At 40.5% G+C, this 16799-nt stretch overlaps 1 long non-coding RNA gene across 1 annotated transcript; it reads left to right on the forward strand.

The window, feature by feature from the left end:
- Nucleotides 1-7020: 7020 nt before the first annotated feature.
- On the forward strand, nt 7021-13750 carry LOC125781315 (uncharacterized). The gene is made up of 3 exons (XR_007424527.1): nt 7021-7101; nt 7576-7672; nt 13300-13750. It is a non-coding gene; the product is annotated as an uncharacterized LOC125781315 (long non-coding RNA).
- The last annotated feature ends 3049 nt before the right edge of the window (nt 13751-16799 follow it).

The following is a 16799-nucleotide window of genomic DNA, read 5'->3' on the forward strand; positions in this document are numbered from 1 at the left end:
AATATTTTAATAAATAGGCATATTTCGTCCTAAATGTTTATTTTCTAAAAGGAAATACAGCTAAATCTGCTAGATAATGGAAAAGCAGAGATTCTAAGCTTCAATATATGGCATATTGTGTGTTGAGCATATAATTATTCATAAACACAGCCAGATATTAATTGTGATATTTTTCTGGCCCGCGGGTGGGCCAGGGTGCGTTAAGACGATAAAGTAGAAGCTTTTGCTTTGATGCCAGTGTTACCTACTCTCAACGCTCTCTTAGCCAGTTTGAAACCTAGAATGATTCTTAAAGGATGAGCCAAACTCACATGCAGCTAAAGGTGGGTAATCCAGGTCCAGAAATAAAAAATCCATCCCAGGGATTAGGTTGAACTAAGTTGGCTCCAGAGCCAGCCAGGCAAGGGGAGCGAAATCCTGAGATGGATTTTTACTTTTTGAACCTAAATTACCCACCTCTACACCTAAACTCATAAAACTAAAAGCTCACACACGCTCTCCAAACAAACTTACAACCCTGAATCATAGCCTAGACCTAGCAAGCAAACCTCGGCATGTCTTGGCATTTATCAAGCCATGGCAAACATTACAATTTCACTATTAGTGCATCACTAGTTTACTACCATATATTCTCAACATATAACTGTAGGAAACAATTAGTTTACCTCAATATGCTTTTTCAAGTTAGATGGTGAATGTTTGAACGCCAGTCGCTCGTTACTCAGTAACGGGGAGTTTTTCAATGTAGCGAAGTAAATTACTTGTGTCAAAATGTAGTTGAGTAAAAGTAAAATTACCTATTTTAAAAACTACTTAAAAAATTACAGATTACTCATAAAATCTACTGAATTACAGTAACATGAGTAAATGTAATTCGTTACTTTCCCCCTCTGCCCATCGATATGTGCTTCTTTACAGCACTGCGCATGCGCCGACCAATAGTATTGTTTGTATTTTCATGTTTTTAATCATAATTCCTTAAGTTTTTATTGGAAACATTATATCACCTATATCATCATCACATCACCTATATGACCATAACTTTTTGACAGTAAAGAAAAAAATGGATCATAGAAACCTATGCCACTTGTTCTTGAAAATGTTTTATGATTCAAATAATTAAAAGTAACTATGTAACTTTTACTCAAACTACATTTTAAATTGAGTACTTGAGTAGATTTTTAGATGGGTACTTTCTTTAGCAAAGTAAAGGTACTTTTACTTAATTACAATTTTTAGTACTTTTTCCACCTCTGGTTTTGACTCCCCCCCACAAACTGCTGCTGCTGCTGTTGGTTAACTAGTTAACTTTAGGGTTTGGATAAATTATGCAGAAATTAATTATTATTGTCCATTTCCTAATTTCTCTGTGAAGGGGAGCTGAAATTAGCTTTTATTTTATTTATTTTATTTTATCCGATCTGCCTTAAATGTTGCAGCCCCTGCTGTCTATTGCACCATTTAAGGTGGAACGGGAAAGTTAGCTAGCTAGCTACTGAGACAAATTACTAGCAATCTTTTTATGCTTGTTATGAAGAATTTGGCCATAAAACATTAAATCTACGCATTAAACTCTGGTAATATAGTGGTAATCATCACTTTAAACAAGGAAAATATTTATATTTGTGGCTTTCTTACCAGTGATTCTCATACCCCTCAGTTTGAAGTGTGCTGAATCTAAAAAAATCTCTGTTTTTAAGGGCTAACAAGCCCTATCCCTTTCCCTAACCTACCCCTCCAGCCTAACGAATATCAGGACACGCCTACCCCTCACAGAGGGCTAGGGGTAAGGGGTAGGGCCAAGGGGTGAAATAGGACTGGGCCTTAGTCCTTTACAGTTAAGTACTGCACCGATGTCTATACCGGTTCTGTTTATACTTGTACTGTCATTCCTTCTTTATTGCACTATTGTCTTGTGTCTTTTGCATCACGTAAGTATATCTGTGTCCCTGTTGTATTTTACATATAGTGTCTCCCATTCTTTTATATTTATAATTTTTTTTCTGTACCCGCTGTATCTTTTGGCAATGTAATTAAAATTCTCTGTATGTCCTGTACATATGCAGTATTGACAATAAAACTACTTGACTTGACTTGAAGTAGTGTGCTCTGACTTTTTTTTCTCACTCCTATGAGCAGTTCCCTCTGAAAAAAATCCTAATCGTTCAGACCTTTCAGACCCAAAACTGCTTAAAATGTTGTAAAGAATGCCTTTTGAAGACCAGAGCAGTGTCCAAACTTGTTGTTTTAAAACAATTAATTTCTACATTATCTTATTAATCTATTAATTACATGCTTTCATTGTCTAGTAAAAACTAGTAAAAACTCTCATTTATTCTTAAGGCTTATCTTTTGACTAATTATAGTTGTAATAATAACTGTAAAAAGTAAATAGATTTTATTACACAGCAGAATAAAGTCTGGATTCAAAACTTTATAAAAGTAATGCAAGGGAAAGAATGCCATTATGGACAAAAGCTTTGGGACAAAAGCCTTAAACACATTTTTCTAAAAGCCATAATGACTATCATGTTATATTAAAATGTTAATGTTGATACATTTGGGATGCACTAGGCTGTTCCCTGTTCCAGCTGCAAATATGCTGATTGTAAATGAATGTATTTTAGTAGAATGTAAATATATTAAAGAAGCTTAGTTGGACATTTTTCTCAAGTTCTCATTGTGTGAAAATATAAGAAAACAGTCGGGTGAAAAAATTATTACTCTAATAAAGTATAGATAACCCATATTTCTACTTAAATAACGTATTAAAGTATTTGTACCTCATTATTTGACACCTCTAAGGTGTAATGAGCAAGGGCTCAGTCACAGTGGTGTAGTGTACAAACTACATCCACCAAAAGATTACTGATTACAGATAGCATGTTGTGTAGGGTGAAGAGTACAGAAATCTGACCACTCTAAAAGTCATTGAGTGTAAACCTGAAATAAGTGAACAGAAACTAAGGGAATGTATTCTGGGAAAAAATTGGGAGAGTTTCGTCCCTCAAGTCCAGTTTAAGAGACTGTATAATGCATTCAAAGGCCCGAAGATGCTGTTCTGGAGGCTCATGCATCTTATTAAAAACACTGTATTGTGTCACTATCTGTCAGGCGACATCGCAGAAGTAAAAAAAAGGGTTGAGTGGTTTAGTTCTCTTTGCACTTTGGCATGAAGCAACTAATGAGCAGTGGTTTGGTGTGGGGAAACTGTCTCTGCAGTTGAATGATTTCACAAGTTGATGTGACACTTTAAAGGATTAATATGTAACTAATTTTCAGTAGTAAATGATCAAATGTTCAGTATGTATCATCAGATATTAAGGAAACAAGTTGAGTGAAAGCACTGGCAGCTGTTGTCAGCAGGGATTTAGCAGTACGTTCCTATGTTCACTCCGTCCCGGAGTTTTATGTCAGTTTTGTCCTCTGACTCAGCTTGCTGCTCGTTCCCCAACACTTACCTTACCCCCAAGGCTGCCAGTACGTAACACTGCGCCACAGCGATCAGTGCTGCAGCAAAGGAGCTAGCAGAGCTGGTTACACAGCTTAAAAAGTCTCAGCATGTCTCAAAAAGCTCAGTGACCAAAGAAGGAATAAAACAAGAGTGAATATTGGCAATGAGTTTGAAAGTTGGAGACTTAGAGCTCAAACAGACAACAAGACTGACCCAGAGACTACTCTCTGTGGTGTTTTGAAATTGGACTGCTGTAGCCATTTCAAGTTTGTACCATCTTACATGATGGTGGAAGTTTCTGAAATCTGTCCTTTTGAGGTTTGTTTCTCACTTTTCAAGTTCCATCTCAAAACACATTCAATGATGGTGAGGTCTGGATTTTGGGGTGGACGATCTGCTGTCTAACAACAGCCTTAGCAGCAGCTTCAACAGTGTAATTGGTCAGCTTGCTTTCCTCAGTAACAGCTTGATGATTCCTATCAGACCCAGAAAGTCATATTACTTCAGTGGAAAGATGGACAAAGACAAATACAAAATAGAGATTTTCTCTTCTCTCTCAAAGCTGCAAAACTTCAGTGCTGTTGGTTGTCAACATTGGGTTGGCTTTTCCACTTTCTCTTCAGATTTAAAACATTTCCACAAGTCCAGCTTTGGAAAATCCTGTTGTTTTACTGTAACATTTCTGTACTGAAGAATTCCTAAAGAATAAAAATTCCATACATTAATTATGGCTGTTCTTGAGGTTAAAATTATTCATTGATGAGTCACTGAATTCAAATGAGTTTATTTTACAGTGAAAATTCCACTCATCTTAGTAAATTACTTCACACACACACACACACACACACACACACACACACATATATATATATATATATATATATATATATATATATATATATATATATATATACAGTGAGTCCAAGAAGTATTTGATCCCTTGCTGATTTTCTTCGTTGGCCCACTAATAAAGACATGATCATTCTATACTTTTAATGGTAGATGTATTCTTACATGGAGAGACAGAATATTAAAAAGAAAATCCAGAAAATAAATCTAAGGAATATATATTAATTGATTTGTATTTCATGGAGTGAAATAAGTATTTGATCCCTTAGTATTCATTAGCAGTTCTGGCTTTTACAGACCAGTTAGACACTCCCAATCAACTTGTTACCTGACCTGAAGCCACCTGTTCTCACTAATCACTTGTGTGAAAAACACCTGTCCACAGAATCAGACAGATCGCACAGATTTCAAGTCTCCAACATGGGTAAAACCAAAGAGCTGTCACAGGACCTCAGAGTCAGAATTGTTGACCTTCACAAAGCTGGAATGGGCTACAAAAAGATTAGTAAGGTGTTGGATGTGAAAGTAACAACTATTGGTGCAATTATCAGAAAGTTTAAAGAGTATAACATGACAATCAATAGACCTCGGCCCGGTGCTCCAAAGAAGATTTCGCCTCGTGGGGTGGCAATGATGCTGAGAACGGTCAGAAATCGTCCTGCAACCACTCGGCAGGAGTTAGCAAATGACCTGAAGGTAGCTGGGACCACAGTTTGCAAGGAAACAATTGGCAACACTTTGCGCAACAATGGATTCACATCCTGCAGTGCCCGAAAGGTACCCCTGCTGAAGAGAGCACATGTGGAGGCGCGCCTCAAGTATGCCAATGATCATTTGAAAGATGAACCAAGTTATTGGGAGAAGGTTTTGTGGTCAGACGAGACCAAAATTGAACTTTTTGGCCTCAACTCCACCCGCCATGTGTGGAGGAAGAAAAATGCTGCCTATGACCCCAAGAACACTGTGCCCACCGTCAAGCATGGAGGTGGAAGCATAATGTTTTGGGGGTGTTTCTCTGCCAAGGGTACAGGGCTACTTCACCGCATCACTGGGAAGATGGATGGAGCCATGTACCGCACAATCCTGAGGGACAACCTCCTCCCCTCTGCCAGGGATCTGAAAATGGGCCGTGGTTGGGTCTTCCAACATGATAACGACCCTAAACATACAGCAAAGGCAACAAAGGATTGGCTCAAGAAAAATCACATTAAGGTCATGGAGTGGCCCAGCCAGTCGCCAGACCTCAATCCGATCGAAAATCTATGGAGGGAGCTGAAGGTCAGAGTTGCCAAGTGACAGCCCACCAACCTTCATGATTTAGAGAGGATCTGCAAAGAAGAGTGGGCCAAAATTCCCCCTGGTGTGTGTGCTAAACTTGTGGTTAACTACAACAAACGTCTCACCGCTGTGCTTGCAAACAAAGGCTTTGCCACTAAGTATTGAGTGTGTTTGGCAAGAGGGATCAAATACTTATTTTCCTCATTGAAATAAAAAAATAATTAAAATATATTCTTTAAAATTATATTCTGGATTTTTGTCTTGATATTCTGTCTCTCCATGTTAGAATATATCTACCATTAAAAGTGCAGAAGGATAGTGTCTTTATTAGTGGGCAAACAAAGAAAATCAGCAAGGGATCAAATACTTCTTGGACTCACTGTATATATAATGTGTAAAGCTTGATCCTCTGTCAGGATGTAGGGGGTGGCGTGGTTGAATAGATTTGCTGAATTGCTTTCCAGAGTGACAATGTAATAGTATTCTATCGGCTGTCATTTCCTATGTAAAAAAATGATTGGGTACCCTCTAGCACTTCCTGTTTCTTTGGATCAGACCTGAACATCTGGGTTATGAGTTCTGTTGTGGACTTACTCCGGTGTTTTGGCTCATTGTTCTGTTGCATCACCCAACTTCAACTACAGAGTTCCATCTGATGTACAGACACTCTCAGGTTATCCTGTAGAATATGTTGGCACACTTGGGAATTGATCTTCCCCTAAATGAATGTAAGCTGGCCAGGCCCTGATGCAGCAAACCAGGTGCTCCCTCATGATGCTCCCTCCACCATGCTTTACGGTTGGAATGGAGATATACAGTGCAGCAATAGTTGTGCATGCTCTGTTATTGTCATCTGCCCACAAAAAAAAAAAAAAAATCAGTACCACTGTGGAGTGTCAATGTATTCTTTCATAGACTTCAGGCATGCAGGAATGTTGTTTTAGTAAGCAGAGGCTTCCTTCATGGTGTTCTACCATAGATACCCTGCTTATTCAAGGTTTTATGGACTGTAGACTCAAGTACACAGATGTTAGCCTTTGTCAGTGCATGTATACACTTAACCAGAGTATTCCGGCATTTTTCAGTGCAAGTATACTCTTTTCCTGAGTGTTTTGGGATGTCTCACTCCATAAATTAGTGAAAACTGACCGTGGTAGTGGAAATTATCACAGGTCCAGAGGATATTTTTCCAAACACTTTTGCAGCAATATTGAAACTGACCTCTTTTTTGCCAACTAACTAGGCAGGCAACAAGGAGAGCGCCGGATCCCCAGATAAAATTGTGGAGAAGAATTTTAAAGCAGGGTTAAGTTATAAAAACATCTCCCAATCTTTGAGCATCCCAAGGAGCACTGTTCAATCCATCATCCAAAAATAATATAAAGAAAAAGTATTCTACAACATCTATTTCTATTTTCTATTTCTGGGCCATGACAGATCCAGCAGGGAGAGTACTGCTTAGAGAAGCAGCCAAGAGGCCCATGGTTACTCTGGAGGAGCTGCAGAGATCCACAGCTCAGGTAGGAGATTCTGTCCACATGACAACTATAAGTCGTGCACTCCACAAATCTGGCCTTTATGAAAGAGTGGCAAGAAGAAAATCATTGTTGAAAGAAAGACGTAAGAATTGCAGTTGGCAGTTTGTGCTCAGGTGAGAACAAAGTTGGTAGTTATAAAGTGACAAAATGTGAAAAGGTTCAGGAGGTATGAATGCCACTGTACAATGAACACACTGATTAGTTTACTGTCAAACTCTAAAGTTCTGCAGTAAATATAAAATTCATGTGAACTCTCTCAGTGTGATATTCTGAGCATACTGTACTGAGTTATCTCAGATCGGCGGTAAATAAAACAGATGTGGTAAACATACAGGGTAGTTCCTTGTTCTGCTTTTGTTCTTACGGCGTGAGGATGAACACACCATTTAAGGTCTAAATTTATTTTTTAGACATATGTATCTGTACCCTGGTAACCAGACTTTAGATCTCACACAGTCACAGAACCTTCAGTAGCTGTTGAGAAGAGGCTCGAGCTCCAGAGGAAGGATGGGAACACTGTGCTTTCTGGTTCTGATCGTGATCAATCTAAACGGTAAGAAGCATTACTAATCTTTCTCTCTGCCAGGCATCGACAAGAGGGGTTTAAATACCCCTACAGATTTATTTAGTTTTTGCTTTTTTTACATTCTGATATTTTTTGATTATCCAACAAACTTCAATATCAAACAAAGATAACCTGAGTAAATATAAAAAGCACTTTTTAAATGTTAATTTTATTTAATAAAGGAAAAACTATTTTCAAACCAATCTAACCCTGTGTAAAAAAGTGTTTGCCCCTAAATCTAATAACTTGGTTGTTCCACTCTTGGTGGCATCAACTGCAATCAAGCTTTACTGATAACTGATAACAAGTCTTTTTCATCTCTGTGGAGGAATTTTGCTCCACTCTTCTTACAGAATTGTTTTAATTCAGACACATTAGAGGATTTTCCAGCATTTAATTCATTCAGTTGGTGAACTTGTTTATGTGCTTTGGGTAACTTCTGAAATTATATGTTTTATAGTTTTACAACAGATGTAACGGACGGACACACACCTTCCAAAAAGGTCCACTTTTGTCTCGTCAATACAAAAAGAATATTTACCCAAAGTTCTGGAGATCATCAAAATGTTAGTTGGTAAATGTGAGACCGGTGGTTGTGTTGTTTTTAGGGGTGTGACGAGACCTCGTGGCACGAGATCTCGCGAGATTAAAACGTGACTATATTTCTCGTCAAGATTAAACCTGTCTTGCAGGGGAAAAAACAGTAGGTGAGCTCCGCGGTACAGGTAAAAAGCTCCGCGGTACAGGTAAAAAGTTCCGCGTGACAGTGCTCTTACTGTTCCAAAGATTCACAGCCCTAGTAAATACTGAACACGTGACTGTTTCATAGGCAGTTGTACTAATCCCTTAGCTCTGTACTGTATGTTCTGTCTCTGTTTGCACTTCAAGCATAGTCTTAATATGACTGGTTATGGTTATGCATAGTTAAATTACAAGAGATTTAGGAGAAAAAAAACACAAACCATAGTCTTAATATGACTGGTTGTGGTTTGCACTTATTGTTTGCACTATATAAGACCTAGAAAAGTTTTATTTTTATATATCTTATTCTTATTTCTATTTCTTATAGAATCAATGTGTGAGAGAAACCAGTCTGTTAAGTTTGCATTATATGATTTTGTCAAATAAAACTCTAGTTTTTAAGCCATTTTTCATTTTTGACGTTTTCTTTAAAATTTTAATTTAAAATCTCGTCTCGTCTCGTTCTCGTGAACCCATTATCGTGTCTCGTCTCGTGATATTAGTGTCTCGTCACACCCCTAGTTGTTTTTGATCAGCAGTGTTTTTTTATCTTGGAACTCTCTTTCTTATTATTGAATCATTAACACTGATTTTAACTGAGGCGAGTGAGACCTGCAGTTCTTTAAATGTTGTTCTGGGTTCTTTTGGGATCTCCTGGATGAGTTGGTAATGCCTATTTGGAGAAAATCCTTCGTTCGGCCGGTCACTCCTGGGAAGGTTCACCAGTGTTCCATGTTTTCTCCATTAGTGAATAATAGTGAATCAGTGTGGAGTCCCAATGCTTTAGAAATGACTGTAACCTTTTCCAGACTGATAGATGATCAGTGACTTTGTTTTCTCATCTGTTTTTGAGTTTCTTCAGATCAGGGTATAATAAAATGTTGATTTCTGAGATCTTTTATCTGCTTTATGTTGTTAGACAGTCACATCCTAGCCCTGTTTCCTGTCGTCTCGCTTCCGTGCTTATGTTTCTGTGTTTATTTACCTTCTCTGTGCATGTCTTTCTCTTGCGTTTGTGTGTGTGTCCTCCCCATGTGACCCATGTTCCTTAGTGTTTTATTGCCCTCACCTGTGTTCATTTGTAGCTCCGCCCCCTAGCCCCAGGTGTTTCCACTTCCCGTTTTTATACATAGTCTGTGTATTTCCTGTTCCTGTGTCGGTCCTTGTATGTGTATAGTCTGTTATGGTTGCGTCTGTGTTTCTTGTTTTCAGTTTTGTTCCTTTTGTTCTTTGTTTTTTTATTTTTGTATTTTGTTATTTGTGAATAAAACCCCTCACGGTTGCGTCCGCTCTCCTCGTCCTTCCTTGCTGCACCGTGACAAAAGGACTGACCGTCCAATATGGACGCAGTAGGAAATCCAAGGCTGGGCTCCAGAATGGCGATACGCCACATCCCCCTTTCTCGCGGCGTGCTGGAGGAGCAACCCTCTGTAAACTCCTCAACTACCCGGCGCCGGAGGAACAAAGGGTGACAGCGGCGTTCTCGACGCTCCCACTCGCCTGAGAATGACCCTCTCAGGGGGGGGCACATTTTGGGGGGCGCTAACAGTGCATCCAGCCTTCCTGTGTCCACCCTGGTTCTTGGAAGATCCCGCCCCGGACTCTACCGACAGCTCCGCGCCTCCCGCGCCAGACTCTACCGGCGGACCCACGCCTCCCGTGCCGGACTCTACCGGTGGACCCGCACCTCCCGCGCTGGACTCTACCGGCGGACCCATGCTTCCCGCGCCGGACTCTACCTGCGGACCCGTGCTTCCCGCGCCGGACTCAAACGGCGGCCCCGCGCCGGACTCTACCGGCAGATCAGCGGTTTCAGCGATGGCTTCTTCTGACAGCCCCGTGCTTCCTGTGCCGGACTCTACTGGCGGCCCCACACTTCCCGCGTCGGATTCTACCGGCGGATCAGCGGTTCCAGCGCCGTGTTCTCCGGACAGCTCCGCGCTTCCTGCGCCAGATTCTATTGGTGGATCAGCGGCTCCAGCGCTGTGCTTGGTCATCCAGATCCGGTCACCAGTCTGGGTTTTTGCTGCAACCGCAGTTTCGGGCCCTGCTGCAGCAACACCCGCTGACTCAGCTCCTGTACCTGCATCTGCTGTTTCCACCGCCTCAGAGCCTATGCCTATGCCTGCGCCAGCTCCTGTGCCTGTGCCAGGCTGGCCCCACAGACATTTCCACAGGCTTTTGCCAGTCCTGGGCACACATCTATGTTTTTTGTACCTCTCTCTCTCTCCCCATCCTAGTTCCTATCTCTGTCTGCGTTCCTGTACCCCTCTCCTTCTCTGTCTCTATCCCAGTCCCTGTGTTTGTGTCGGTCCCAATTAATGTTTTCATCTCTGTCCCCTTGCCCAATAATGTACAGTCCCCTGTCCAGTCTTTTGTCACGTTGCCCGTCCAATCTCCATCTCTTGTCCAGTCTCTGTTCGTGTCCACTGTCCAGTCATTTGTCCCATCACCTGCCCAGCCCTTCATCCAGTCCCCTGTCCAGTCTCCATTTGTGTCTCCTGTCCAGTCTCCTGTACAGCCCCCTGTCCAGTCTACATTTATGTCTCCTGTCCGGTCCTCTGTCCAGTCTCCGTTCGTGCCCCATGTCCATCCTTGTCTCCCATCCAGTCTCCATTTGTGCATTGTGCCCCACGTCTCCTATTCAGTCCCCTGTTTCGCCCTTGCTTCCATTCACGTCCCATGTCCAGCCTACGGTTCCATCTCTGTTTCCCTTCAGTGTTTTTTCTGGCCCCTCTCTTCTGGTTCCTAGGTGCCGTTTTTTCGTGCCCCAGGAGTTGCGCATTTAGAGCGGGGCTTCTTTCACGTCCTAGCCCTGTTTCCTGTCGTCTCGCTTCTGTGCTTATGTTTCTGTGTTTATTTACCTTCTCTGTGCATGTCTTTCTCCTTAGTGTTTTATTGCCCTCACTTGTGTTCATTTGTAGCTCCGCCCCCTAGACCCAGGTGTTTCCACTTCCCGTTTGTATATATATTCTGTGTATTTCCTGTTCGTGTGTCGGTCCTTGAACGTGTATAGTCTGTTATGGTTGCATCTGTGGTTCCCCCAGCCCTTTGTTTTTTTATTTTTGTCTTTTGTTATTTGTGAATAAAACCCCTCACATTTGCGTCCGCACTCCTCGTCCTTCCTTACTGCACCGTGACACAGAAAGGTTCTATTTCAGTGATTTCTTGATTCTACAGGTCTTGCAGTAATTGGGCCTAGTTGTGGTTAGCAATGAAACTAAACTCAGCTTTCCAAAAAGTGTGATGGATTACAGTTAGAGGGGCAAACACTTTTTCACACTGGGCTAGATTGTATTGGCTAGATTGTTTTGACTAGTCCCCCCCCCCCCAATTATTGAATTTATAATTTACTCAGGTTATATTTGTTGGATATTAAAGTTTGTTTGATAATCTTAAAAATGTAACTATGATAAGGCCTACATACATAGTATATTCTCATTTTCATTTTCAGTGCAAAATCTAATAACTTTTTGGTAAAAATGTATGTAAAAATTTTGGATAATATTTTTGCTACTTTATTTTTAAGTATAGCCCACACAGCTTTTTGGTGAATTTTTAATAAAAATCTAAAAAACCGACATGCATTAATAATATGGTAGCACAACTGTTGCAACATATTTAAGCAATGGAACTCGAGAGGGAGTGTGTTATCACGAATAACATCACGGCTGTGATGATCTACGGCACTCGCCTTTGGCTCGTGCCTACGTGATGTTATTCGTGATAACACACGACCTCGAGTGTTCTATTGCTTTTATACAACAGTTTTTTTGTTTTTTTTTTACAAAATGAATAAAGAAAATAAATTAAAGAACTTTAAGAAATTCATACAGTCTAACACCACGAAAGTTAGCTTGAAATCAAAATTGGGAATAAACTAAGATGGTAATGTTAGGACCATGAAATAACGCTAATACTCTCCTCTCCTGCTCCGTGGAGTCGTCTTCAGGTGAAAGCTGCGAATTTTTTTAGCTTTTCTGCTTGTTTTGCTGGGTGGTGTTGGTTTTAGCTAGCCGGCTGGACTGTGGTTAGGTTAGCGTAGCTTGCTTTAGCTCAGCATTAGCTTAGCTTAGCCTAGCCTGGCTGGTTAGCGTTCTGGCTCTCAGACGGCATTAACCGAGCGATTTTCTTTCCCTTTTTTCCACAAAAGACGAGCTAGCGCTGCGGGCGAGCGTGCCGAGGCTGAGCGCTAGCCTGTGCTAAGCTAACGCTGCTGCGGGTGTCCTGTGTATATACGCTGTTACTTGGCAACGCGTCGGCGGAGTGATACAAGTTTAGTGTGAGAAGGCCGTGATGTTATCACATATATCAGCACGGCTAGAACACTTCTCAACCAATCAGATTGTGAGGTCGGAACTAACTGTTGTATAATTTTAAGTATAACCCACAAAGTATTTTGGTCATTTTGGCTAAAAATCTACTAAAAGTCTGAGTTTCACTACGTGCCTTTACTTAGAAAACCTTTTTTCTCCAATAAGTAAAAAAAAAGAGTGGGGATTTAAGATGAACTCATACAAAGTAAAAGTTTGAGATAAACTCATACAGAGTTGGGGTTTGAAATGATGAGATGATGATGATGAATTTATTCAGAGTGGAGTTTTACATGAATGGCCATTAAGAGTTAAGAGTTAAGAGAGGGATTTAAGATGAATTGGTTATGTGTGGGGGTTTGAGACTAATTTGTTAATAGTGGGGGTTTGAGATGAATTTGTTATTTCCACTATAATTCGATTTGAAAAACTGATTTACCTGCCAAAAAAAAAAAAACCTCAAAGCATCACCTATTAGTTTTATATTCTTTTAATCTTTTCAGTTGTGATTTTATGACTTTGTTTTAGTTTATTTAATGTTTTCCATTGCATGTTTTTCAGGTATTCAGTCAGACAGCAGTGGATGGGGTGTGAACTATCCTGGATCAATCTGTGCTGTGAGAGGATCGAATGTTAGCATTCTCTGCTCTTATTTCTATCCTTCTTTACATGAAGTGGAAACAGTCCGTTGGTGCTCAATGAACTCGAATAAATTAAAGTGTGATGATAATCCACCATATGTTTATGACAGCAGCTCTAACAGCGCTTCAGACGAATTTAAGTACACTGGAAACAAACAGTCAAACTGTACTTTATTAATCAGTAATGTACAGTTCAACCGTTCTGTACAATATCAATTCAGATTCATAACTAATGTGACAGGTGGCAAATGGACAGGAGATCCTGGAGTGACTCTTCAAGTAGGAGGTAAATACTCAGATTAACATAAACCTTCTCATCATTTAACTTAAAAAAACACCAAAAGTACATTATCGCTGAGCTTAACTATCTTACAACTTTAGTGTATAAAGTAGTGGTTGAATGTGAATGTTATTGTTATTGTGAATTTTCAGTAATTTCTTTGAACTTTTATTTGTCTATAATAAGTATTGTAAAAATATTAGAACCAGCGCTGAAAACCTTTGTATTTTTGAACATACGCTATTTAAATATATGGACATCTGTGCTATGTTTGAACATTATTGAGTTGTAGACCTTGTGAGAGAATATTGAGGGTAATTTATGACTGTATAACTATAGACTGGTAATTATTTCCACTCTGTCAAATTCATCATTTGTCAGTTTATGACTACCGGGGCCACTGCTGTATAAATATAATTGGGGAAGTAAAACTGACATATAGGGCCCTATCCTATACCCTTCGCAAGGTACGTCATAATGCTCATTGCTATCTTCCACCTTCCACTGGCGTCGTTTAAAAAGCAATGGTACGTCTGAATATATCTACACTGATGGGCGTGATGGTCTGGAAATCAGGTATGTTCAATACTATGTTGGCAGTGAATTGTTAACATGCTCATCCCCAACGGGTGTACTCACAACACAGCAGTGCACAATAAACACAATGAATAAGTGTGAACGAGCATGTCAGTTTCCTCTGCTGAGTAGCGCTGGACACAAAATAGCAATCCGCCAAAGTCAGAGCAGACCTGGCTCTTTAAGGGTAATGGCATAAAAAAATGCTGACATGCTGTTTGGTTTATTTCATGTTATGCTCAAAATTTACCACATCTATAATTAATTAAGAGAATTAGTACATGCCTTTTGTGCATTTTGAGTTGTGCAAGGTGTACTTTTCCTGTCGTTATGATAGCAAAGACACTCAGACACACCCTAAATCAAGCTGCACGGTCCACGTCTCGCCTATAGATCGCTAAAATAGGGCCCAAAGTTGAACATTGGTTCACTATATTGGTAGAATCAGACTAATCAGACTGGTGTATGTGGTGATGTTCTCCTAACCCTAATGTCTTCATGTGGACTCTCTCCTGCTCTCTGAAAGATCTACAGCTGATTGGACTTCCTGAAAACAAGACTCTAAAGAAAGGAGACTCTGTAAACCTGACCTGTGCTGTGAACTGCTCTCTCAGCTCTCCACAGTTCGTGTGGTTTAAGAACAACCAGCGTTTACCATCATCAGACCCCGTTCTCCACTCTTCTGCTCTAACTGTGGAGGATTCTGGGAATTATTCTTGCGCTCTGAAGACCGATGAAGCTGTGAGATCTGAAATGGTCAGAATTCATTTTGAAGGTGGGTCAACTTGCTGATAACAGTCCTGATGTTTAAAACATCAAATTATTAGTATATACAAACTAGAAACTATAAACTTTTGTTCAATACGAACAAAAAAATATGATAAGCAATAAGTTAGTTGGATATACTGATATTGTTACAAAATGCAAAAACAATTAAGTTAATAAATCAATTTATTGGCTTGATTGCACTCCTATTTTCCAGGCTAAGAAGCAGTATGGTGTATGCATTTACTGTGGACCTCTACCTCACTCTACCTCACTAAACCTTGCTTTAACTCTCTACCTTATTCTACCTTATTTTTTCTTGCTCTAACACACTCAACCTCGTTTTACTTCACTCTACTCAACTCATCTCATTTAACCTCACTCTGCCTCACTCTATATCAATCTAGCATTCTACCTCACTATACATCACTCAATTCTTTGAACCTCACACTACATCACCCTAGCTCGTTTTGTCTCACTGAACCTCACTCTAAAGAGATTTTAAATTCATTCTTCTAAACCAAATTTGGCTGATGTAAGGCATTATCACCTGAGACTGGCCATGCAATTTTACGCAGAATTTGGTTTATACTCTGTAACCAGAACCAGAGATATCGCAAAGGCCAATTCCCATATTATACTCAGCAACTGGGGTGTTGGCACATGCGGCACTTAGTCTGGCTGTAAGCAGATCATTTGGGCCACAACTGGGCCTGGATTCAAACCAGAGACTGAAATGTCCTGAACGATTTTGGCTAACTGAGTAGCCGGTGTGGGCATCTCTTAACTAATGTGACGGAACTAAAACAAAGGACTGTTCACATGTGTCCCTTAAGATTCGTAGTGTGTTAAAAGTTTAATTTGAAGATACTTTTTCCATTACATTAGGAATGTTAACATTTGACTATCCATAGATATGGTTATGAATGTGAGAAAAGCAACCACTGTCTTCATGCTCCACTAGAACCTTGGCCAAGTTCTGATTTTTTTTTCTGATCAAAATACTGCTCTTCTTTTTCCAACAGGTGTCTGTCCATCAGGGTTGGTCACCAGTTTGGCCATTGTTGTTGGGATTGTGGTCATAATCGCTTTGATATTCTTAGCTGTAGTTTACAACAGACGGTGAGACTAAGCATATATACAAATATTCAGCATATACAATACAACTAAATCAACCTGTAACTGTAACTTCATAACGAGTATCTGCCAAATTTGTGGTTGTGTGTTTTTGTGCATCTTTTAGGAAGAAGGAAAAAGCTCGAGAAGAAAGAGATGGTGGGAGTGGCAGGAAAACTCAGGTGAGACCTGAATAAACATTTTTAAACTCAGTGTTAACTCAGCTCGGTTATTGGCCGAATCCACGTACCTCCACGCATGGACATCAGTCAGGTCTTGGATCTCAGCTACTCGTGTCCCGACAAACACCTTATAGCGGCAGGAGTCGGAATGGAGCCAGGTAAGGACTGTGGTGGAATCGGTCCACAGCACGACTTCACTGATGGGCAGTGTGAGCTCTCGCTGCAGAAGGGAAGCCAGCTGAGCTCCGGTCAGTGCAGCACACAACTCGAGCCTGGGCATTGACAGCTGCTTTTTTGGGGCCACTTGTGATCTTGCAGACAAGAAGGACACCTCCACTTGGCCATCAGGACTCTTTGTTCTCAGGTAGGCTACAGAGCCATAGGCTTTTTCAGAGGCATCTGCAAAGACATGCAGGTCTCTCTTGCAGCTTGAGATGTCCAGCTCACGGCTCATGTAGCACCGGGGTAGGGCGATCTCTGAGAGATGCTGCAACTCCTTTT

The sequence above is a fragment of the Astyanax mexicanus genome, chromosome 1 (assembly GCF_023375975.1).
Source record: "Astyanax mexicanus isolate ESR-SI-001 chromosome 1, AstMex3_surface, whole genome shotgun sequence".
In the NCBI taxonomy this organism is placed as follows: domain Eukaryota; kingdom Metazoa; phylum Chordata; class Actinopteri; order Characiformes; family Acestrorhamphidae; genus Astyanax; species Astyanax mexicanus.